The sequence below is a fragment of the Nipponia nippon genome, unplaced genomic scaffold (assembly GCF_047370975.1).
Source record: "Nipponia nippon isolate SJK-2023a ecotype South Korea unplaced genomic scaffold, ASM4737097v1 scaffold_3, whole genome shotgun sequence".
In the NCBI taxonomy this organism is placed as follows: domain Eukaryota; kingdom Metazoa; phylum Chordata; class Aves; order Pelecaniformes; family Threskiornithidae; genus Nipponia; species Nipponia nippon.
In genome coordinates, this window is record NW_028262347.1 from 25,191,995 (window position 1) to 25,200,297 (window position 8,303).

Genomic DNA, 8,303 nt, shown 5'->3' on the forward strand with positions numbered 1-8,303 from the left:
TTTCATGTTTTGTAACCTCATTATTTAAACAGAAAAATGTTGTTGATGAGCTTTGTAAATTCTAAATTTTTAGAGCAATGACCGTCTTTCTGTGGTGGGTTGACCTTGGCTGGCTGCCAGGTGCCCACCAAAGCCGCTCTATCACTCCACCTCCTCAACTGCATAGGGGAGAGAAAATATAACAAAAAAATTGTGGGTCAAGATAAGGACAGGGAGAGATCACTCATCAATTACTGTCATGAGCAAAACAGACTCAACTTCGAGAAATTAATTTAATTTGTTACCAATCAAATCAGAGAAGGATAATGATAAATAAAAACAAATCTTAAAACACCTTCTCCCCTCCCCTCCCTTATTCCCAGGCTCAACTTCACTCCCAAATTCTCTACGCCCTCCCCCCAGGCGGGGCAGGGGGATGGGAATGGGGGTTGCGGTCAGTTCATCACACATGGTCTCTGCCGCTTCTTCCTCCTCAGGGGGAGGACTCCTTGCACTCCTCCCCTCTCCAGCGTGGGGTCCCTCCTACAGGAGACAGTCCTCCATGAACTTCTCCAACGTGAGTACTTCCCACAGGCTACAGTTCTTCACGAACTGCTCCAGCGTGGGTCCCTTCCACAAGGTGCAGTGCTTCAGGAATAGACTGCCCCAGTGTGGGTCCCCCACGAGGTCACAAGTTCTGCCAGCAAACCTGCTCCAGTGCAGGCTTCCCACAGGGTCACAGCCTCCTTCGGGCATCCCCCTGCTCTGGCCTGGGGTTCTCCACGGGCTGCAGGTGGGTATCTGCTCCACCGTTAACCTCCATGGGCTGCAGGAGGACAGCCTTCCTCACCATGGTCTTCACCATGGGCTGCAGGGGAATCTCTGCTCTGGTGCCTGGAGCACCTCCTTCCCCTCCTCCTTCACTGACCTTGGTGACTGCAGCGTTGTTTTCCTTACATATTCTCACTTTCTCTGGCTGCTGTTGTGCAGCATGTTTTGTTTCTTTCCCCTTCATCGCTGATGGGCTCAGTCATGGCCAGCAGCAGGTCGCTCTTGGAGGCGGATGGCATTGGCTTTGTCAGACATGGAGGAAGCTTCTAGCAGCTTCTTGCAGAAGCCACCCCTGTAGACGTGCCTTCTACCAAAACCTTGCCATGCAAACCCAGTACACTTTCTGTGGATGCCTGTGTTGCTTGGAACGTTCTGTCTATAGTGTAATATTCCTGTTAGGGGAATTAAGCTAATTCTTCGTCATCTTCTAATTAGAAGAATACTATAAACTGCATTAAATTTATTTCTCTCATCTTAACCATATAAGGCAGATAACCCCTCAAACTCTAAATTCCCACAGAACAGTAGAGTTGATGTGCCCTTCCAAATATAGCTGCTTTGCCTTGCAAATATTTGTGCAAAAGAATAACTTTACTTTTCATAGCTCATCTTGATAGTCGTAGTGGAACTGCCAGCATGTAATTATTGTATCTAAAATCTTGAAATTATTGTAAGTCAGACTTATAATTTGAAATACACCATGCAGACTGTTTGGAACATGTTTGTTCTTTGAGGAGCTTGTGTTATTTAAAGTAGAAGTCAATTGTCTCCATAAACTTATTTAGTTATGTTTTATGTTTGATTATAGTTACAGAGAAAAAATACGATACGGTGTACATTCAATAAAGTCCTACAGAAAGTTGCAAAGTTCTGCTTGAAAACACTATTCTAAGACTTGGTTTTGACTGAGGACAAAGCCTTTTACTCTGGCAAATAAAACTGTCTAGGAAAAAGCAGTAGCATTTACAAACAGAAATAAGCATATATTTAGCAGCAAACAGCTGGAAACAGAATTGACTCCCTCAACAGAACATGAACTGTAGAACCAGAACCCAACTGACCAGTGCATTCGAACAGTGGAAGTCTTTCTGTTGATTTTACCATTAAATTCAGATTCTGGATTTTTAGTTCAGTGCTGAACTAATTGTAGAATTGCAGAAGTGAAGCACATGAGCATTCTGGTTGACTTACGTGCTTTCCAGGATTTGAGTCTTACGATAGCAATGGCTGCTAAGATTGAGCTTTTTCCAGAGTGATAAAAGGATTTTTGAAGAAAATTATGAGTTGAAGGGCAAGAAGGGAAACATGAATCATATAGATAGTAACCTACTTTTTATAATTTTCTTGCCTTTCTTTTTAAACAGCTTTTAAATAATGTAAATTACAACCCCAGATGGATGATTTAAATAAACAGTAAGGAAATAGTTCAAACAAATGTGAAAAGCCAGTAGTCCATTGATTTCAGTGCTGTGTAGTGTTGGAGATTTTTGGAATGTACAGAATCATAGAATAATTTGGGTTCGAAGGGACCTCAAGAGTCCACCTCCTACTCAAAGCATGGTCACCTGTAAGGTCAGACTGAATTGCTCAAGGCTTTATCCATTCAGGTCTTGAAAATTCTCAAGGATGGAGAATGCATAGCCTGTAGTGGCAACATGTTCTAGTGCTTGACTGTCCTCATCTTAGAAAAAGTTTTTCCTTTCAATAGAGTATATTGCCTCTCATTCTCTTACCATGCACACCTGTAAAGAGCCTGGCTCCATCTTCTTGATAATCTCTTTTTAAGTTTTGGAAAGCTGCTGTCAGGTTTTCCCCAAACCTTCTTTTCTCCAGGCTGAACAAGCCCAGTTCCCTCAGCCGCCTTTTGCATGTCAAGTGCTTCTGCCCCCTGAACTTCCTGGTGGACCTCTATTGAACTTGCTCCAGTTTATCAAAGCCCTTCTTGATTTGAGGGGCTGAAAACTGATGCAGTATTACAGATGTATGCTTGAAGAGTTCTAGATTCTATATTCAGTTCAGTATTCTCAAGCAAGTGTTTTGGCCTGCTAGAGAACTGCTCACACACAAAATTTTTTTGGTTTATCCAGAAGGTGGCCCCTGACAATGGCAGTGCCAGTTCATCACACTGTGAAAGCTCTTGTGTAAATAGTTAAAAATTTGTCTTGCAATTATTGTGAATCAGATAGTTGACATATCTGGGACATGGCTGTCCACAAAACAAGTGACTACCTGCATGAAGCGAAAACTAATGTCTTCCTTCAAGTCATTGCCCAAAAACAGCCTTTCAAAGCATAGAAGTTGAATGTTTTGGAGGACATGATGTATTGAAAGAGAGTTTTTGAAAAATGGAAAAAGTATTTTCAATATTTTGGATATCTAATTGAATTCTTTTGTTAGGGCAAAGCCAAGTAAAGCCAACATAATTCAAAAATAGGGTAACAATTTTTTTTTAAACCTAGCATAATTGAAATTAGTATTAAATGTTTCATGTTAGTTTTCTTTAACTGCTACTTTGATCATCATATATGTTTTGTTGATATTGTTACTGAATTTAAAACCAATTATTTTTTTTCCCCTTTTTGTCCATAGCATTTGTAATTGTATTGCATTTTGAAAAGAAATTAATTTAAAACTTTTCTCTAATAGTTATTGTGTTGCTTATGTAGCTTACAAAGGATATTAAATAGGTACTGGACAAATATAAAGAATGAAAGAATTCTCTGTATCAGGCAGTGGCAAATACCGGGAAAGCTGACTGAAAAGATCAAAGTCAGATTAAAGATATTATATTTCTAGGATTAGTCATTGCATTTCATCAGGAAAAGAAAACCATTCAGATAAAGGGTCAGATCTGCTAGTTTCTATTAGAACTGAGTAAATTCTTTAAAAGTGCAGCTGATCATCTTTGCTTGAGTTTCAGAGTTACTCACAAGATGGTTTTGGAATCTATTGGTAAAAAAAGCCTCTGCTTTGTAGCTTAGATCTTTCCTGGATAATGAGAACAAATGATTGCAAAGTGCCAATGCGTCTTCAAAGGAGAATAGACTGTAAGATGAAATTCTAACCTTCTCTCATCATTTCTGAGAAGTGGTTAAAGTGATAGGCTTATAAAGTCTCTGAAATCATAGCTTAGAGGTTGAGACTGTGAGGAGTCCACAGTCCTGAAACACTGGTGAGAAATGCTGGGTTTGCCTCAGTTCTTTCCCAGATGTAGATCCTGATCGCTATCAGGAAAAGAGGATCGGTCCGTATGGCTTGTATTTCTCCTTCTGCGCTAGCAGAGACACGAGGCCAATTAACACCTGCAGCTTACCGCACAGGACTCTTTTGTGAACAGGACTCTTCAAGCATGAAGCAAAATTTGCCTTCTACCCACCTCCAACACCACTGGTTATCCATTTCCAGAGGGAAAAGTTCTGGCTTTCTTCCCACATGCACAAGCAGGTAATATGTTAATTTGGCAAAGAAGAACATGCATTTTTCCTCCCCGCTCCCAAGGGGAAAGTCCATGCTTTTTCCAGGATGTAAATTTCCCTGTTTATGTCTCAAAAGAAGAAGAACTCAATCGCTCCCTCCACCTCCTTGTCCCGAAAAGATGTCTCAATGAACAAAGCATTAATTCCCTTCTTAGATCATAAAATCATTGTAAAAAGTAAGAATAATAAATTAAATATGTGAGGGTAGCAAAGTAGTTGCTGACCAATATTTGGCATGTGGAAAACACTTCTTTAATAGGAAACTGAGATGAAAAAATATTCCAAATCTTGGATTCTTTTAATTATTATTTGTCTTTTAAAAGAGATAAATCTGAATATGTCTATTATCTGAGCTGGAGGAAAACGTTCTTTAATATGCTGTTGTAGTACCATATTAGCTCCCAAACCTATCACTCAAGGATCACATTCACATGCAAAGTGGATGGCACTTATTTGTGTCACCTGTCTATAGATAGGGTTTTTTGGCTTATCTTGCACTGTAGATTGTCTTTGTTACAACAGTCATCCTTTTAGCCTGACTTACAGTCCTAAATTTACCTTCATCCCACACAAATTTGGTATTCACACTTCTTTTTATTCAAAATTTTTTTACATCAGGAATGTAGAATTCTGAAGCTGAGAGGATTTTTTTCTTATATTTTTTAGAAAAAGGATTCATAAGCAAAAGAAATTAAGCCTCCACGATCTTGGTCTTTTCTCACCATTATTTTTGTGAGTCTCATATTTCAACTTTGACAGGATAGGAAATACATGGGATATGTGATATGCATACAATTGTAAAAAAAAAAGCATGTATAAATCCAGAGAAATGAGTAGGAGTAGAATGTAAATAACGGTATGTCAATATTATAGCTTCTCTTAATAAAATTATTTTAGTTAAGTGGAGATACATGGTAATGGAGGTATTTTTTTCTTCATTGCAGTTTCATAATGATTTCACAGTAGCCTGAGTTCCAGTATTTTGAATTTGTGTTGGATTTAAAAAAATCTTCATGTGCAAGCAGTTCTAAACCTGGACTCAAGATCACCTGTGTTTTCCAAGGAAAAAGCCCTATGGAAAATGCAGCAGTAAACTGTGTGTGCTTTTGTGTATACCGACAGACATCAATCAAAAGTGTTTTTAGGTTTCTGCTCACAGATAAAAGAACCACTGCAATCTCTTTGCAGTATATATATTTTTTTCTTATAGTTTGGCAAGAAATCTTTATTTTTAGGAGTGAAGAAAAAAAAGAAAAAGGAGCAAATATATGCAGATGCATTTGTGAGCCAAATTTACTGAGGGAGGCAAATTAAAATCCCAGTCAATGGGTTCTCATTCCTGTTTTTCAAGGCTTTCTTCACTTCAGTTGTTCCCAAATTGTGGTCTGTGGAGAAATATTAAAAAGGAAAATTCAGTTTGTTTTCAGTTAAAAGTTTGTTCATAAGTAATATGGTAATCTGAGAGAAAACAATATGATTTTGTTTCAAAAAGTTTTAAGATTGTTGATTGTTTCTATAAGGCAGAATACGGAGAGTATACCCACCAGCTGTGCTCCATCTCACTTGTTTGTGATTTGGTTAGCGTGTGCAAATGCCCTCCAAAAGATCCAGCTCAAACCAAAGGATAATCAGTTTCTGAGATATTACCAGCTGGAAAGGGACAAGGACAATATACCTTTCTTTCATAATTTTCTCCCTTGTATTAGCTTTTGTTTTCATTAACCTACTGTAAGTCAACCATTTCAGAATCAAGAAGCCAGGGATCATCCAGAGTGTCAGCCTTTGAGTGTGGACTTGTAAAAGAAGTTTCACATGCTAGCAGTGAAATTTTTGAAATGGTGTAAATGCTTTAGCCCTATGAAAACACTCTGTGATAATAGACTTGAACACTAGTCACCCATTAGAAAAGTATGGAATTGTCAAATATTTAGTAATGAATCATTTGCTCTTGTGGTGAGGTTCCTGTCGGGTTACAACACATATTTGTACAATGCTATATATTTGTTGGTCTTGATTTCCATACATTCAGATCAAATTGTTGAGGATTAACTCTGATGTGGAAGTCCTGGCAGTGTTGGTCATATTTATCAACTGTGGAGGAGACCCACTAGAACTTCATTGGTTCATATTAGAAGAATAGTAAGACATGCTGCTTTCTTGCTCTGTTTTGCAAAGCGAGGATCTCTGCATTGTGCAGGGTAAAGAATGAAAGGAGTCACAGTCTGAGAAGGCATGGGCTTAGTGGAATAAAAGAAAGTGTAGAAGTAGTAATGCACTATTTCTCTAGACTGCCAACTGCAATGCAAATCTAGGAGGTTCTGCAAAATTGAAAGTTTTGCTGGAAATTCTGTGATTCCCTTAGTCTTCTGTGGGCAACGACATTGTGCACTCTTGATTTATATAATGCTGACCTTCAATTTGTCTTCATTTCTTACATGAAGGTTAACTGTAAGAAGCAGACAGGAAAAGTTGGAGTTGATTGGCTTTGTGGGCAGGAGATGCACACAAAACCTGGCAAGACTAGTCTGGACAGTTATGTGAGAAACCAGATCTCTCATGTTCTGGAAGACACCATGGAAATGTCAACCACTTCTAGAAGTACAAAGTATTTTGCTTGTGTTGACCGAACTATTCCAATTCATTCTAAATTCTCTCTAGGGTGTTCCAGTTCTACCCCTGTCTTTGTGCTCCAAATTGCTGTCTTACCTGTATGCTCTCTTAAACAGACGAACAAACACCTGCTTGTGAAAAGGGAAATTAAGGAGTTATAAAATATCTCTGAGGAGAACAGGGAAAAGTGCAGTTAAAGGGTTAGCCTCAGTGTTATGTACAGGTAACACGGAGAAGAAAAGGAACATGTAGATGATTGGTTTTATTGCTTCCCCCAAAATTATTATTTTTGTCTCAGAAATCTGATTTCAGATTGAAGTGATGAACAAATTGCCTTATATTAGACAACAGCACTGTAAGAGTATGCTGTGAGTTAAGGCAAATGGATTTCATTAATCAAGCTACATGTGCTCAGATTCCAAAGTGCATGTTTTCTGACATCTGTTTCTATCTTCTCTTACAATTTTCATTGTGCTTCCTTATTTTTCCCTTATCACAACTTGTTTTAACACAGCTAACAACGTTTTTTGTGTATTATCCCTAACAACTTGTTCTGATCGTGAAGAGGCATCTGTGCCCTGTGCGAAACATGTGCCAAGTGACTGCTGCTGCCTAATGTAGTCACAAGGTGTAGAAACAGCTCAGTGCTTGGCAGGAGCAAAAAAGTATGCTGGAGGAATTTGCTTCCCAGCATGAAGAAATTCTATATGACTATTTTGATCTTGCATGAGACTTGTGAAATACTGAAGTCATGTCAGGTTCTGAAGTGATTATAATTTGCTCCTGACTTTTGATATTTTTGATTTTTGGGACAGCATCGCTCCATGCAAAAGACAGCTGAACAATTCCATGTTTCAGTGGATACACTCCAAATGTACCATTTTCTCACTCTCTTCCTTCTTGCTGGAATCTGCAATGGATAGATTTACTGCAGATTTCAAACCTGTCAACACCCAAATGTGTGACACCAGCTCTCAATACATGTGAAAGAACTAAGCTGAGGGACATTATAATATGTAGCAGGGGAAGAAGTTAGAAGTTCTGCGGAATACATTTTGTGCAGTGCAGAAAAGTTTTCTATAAACTCCATTTTGAAGTTGAGCAATTCTGTTATCAGCCTGCAGTTATCAGGGAGTTAGAAAAGAGTAGGACAGGAGTTTGGACTTCACGACTCTCCCTTGTACTAGAACGTTAGAGGAATCTGTCTATGCTTATACTGTGGAGAGTTTTATGAGCTGCTTAAATCACAAACCAGAAAGTTATTAAAAGTACGTATAACCCCCAACTTCAAGATAAGAAGTCCATGTTTTGAAAATTCCCACTGTCGTTACAGAGCAACCTCACCCAGCAGCCTGGCTGAATCCGGTAGCTGCAACTGAACCGGAAAGTGCAGCTGTGCATACACTC